This window comes from Sus scrofa, chromosome 2, assembly GCF_054392235.1.
Source record: "Sus scrofa isolate SSC_HxYL_T2T_F1_AM1 chromosome 2, Sscrofa_HxYL_maternal_Yorkshire_Landrace_v2.0, whole genome shotgun sequence".
NCBI classification, from domain to species: Eukaryota; Metazoa; Chordata; class Mammalia; order Artiodactyla; family Suidae; genus Sus; species Sus scrofa.
The window spans coordinates 73600584-73601940 of NC_139384.1; the positions used below are offsets into that span (position 1 = coordinate 73600584).

At 37.3% G+C, this 1357-nt stretch overlaps 1 pseudogene; it reads left to right on the top strand.

Moving 5' to 3' along the window:
- Positions 1 to 272: 272 nt before the first annotated feature.
- Positions 273 to 1128, top strand: LOC100739286 (olfactory receptor-like protein OLF4; annotated as a pseudogene).
- The last annotated feature ends 229 nt before the right edge of the window (positions 1129 to 1357 follow it).

Genomic DNA, 1357 nt, shown 5'->3' on the forward strand with positions numbered 1-1357 from the left:
AACTCTAAATTTGCAATCCTAAATTCATAAATAATATCTTATTAAAACTGAATAATATTATAACTTCTTAGAGAAAAAGCTTATTGGAATAAATATTTCATGTCAGAAATGACACAGAAGACACTAAAGAAGCCCAGATCCATATACAAAATTTAAAAATTAGATTCTTAATTGCAAAATGTAAGTTGTAGCTTTTCAAATATATAAGTAATGCAAGTTGTGTAAATATTAGTAATATCACTTCCTTCTTTCCTCAAAGTCACTTAAACATTATGGAACCAGATAATGATACACGAATTTCAGAATTTCTTCTACTGGGATTTGCAGAGGAACCAGAATGGCAGCTCCTGATATTTGGACTTTTCCTTTCCATTTACCTGATCACTGTGTTTGGAAACCTGCTCATCATTCTGGCTGTCAGCTCAGATGCCCAACTCCACAAACCCATGTACTTCTTTCTCTCCAACCTGTCATTTGTAGACATCTGTTTTATATCCACCACAATCCCAAAGCTGCTCTGGAACATCCAGACCCAGAGCAAAGTTATAACCTATAAAGGCTGCATCACACAAATTTATTTTTTCATATTCTCTGCAGTGTTAGACATCTTTCTCCTGACAGTGATGGCCTATGACCGGTGTGTGGCTATCTGTCACCCACTACACTACACAGTCATTATGAATCCCCAATTCTGTAGACTCCTGCTTCTGGTGTCCTGGATCATGAGTATCCTGAATTCCTTGTTACAAAGCTTAATGTCACTGAAGCTTTCTTTTTGCACAGATGTGGAAATCCCCCACTTTTTTTGTGATCTCAGTCAGATCATCCAACTTGCCTGTTCTGACACCATTCTTAATAACATAGTAATGTATTTTGCAAGTGTCCTTTTGGGTGCTGGTCCCCTGGGTGGTATCCTTTACTCTTATTCTAAGATAATTTCTTCTATACATGGAATCTCATCAGCTCAAGGGAAATATAAAGCATTTTCTACCTGTGCATCTCACCTCTCAGTTGTATCCTTATTTTTTTGTACGAGCATAGGCGTGTACCTCAGCTCTGCTGCTACCCCCAGCTCACAATCAAATGCAACAGTCTCGGTTATATACACTGTGGTCACACCCATGCTAAACCCCTTCATCTACAGTTTGAGGAGCAAGGACATAAAAGGGGCTTTGAAAAGAGTCTTCATGATAACAATTCTAAAAAGGAAATTTATTCTGGGTCTGTAGAAATGCCCATGATTCTAAGGTTCAAAGCCTCCAAGTCAGTAGTTGTGATTCTTTAATCAGATTTTGGATATAGAAGTTGCTCTTTTATTTATTTCCTGGAATTTTCATGTTCAGCTACTCTATACAAT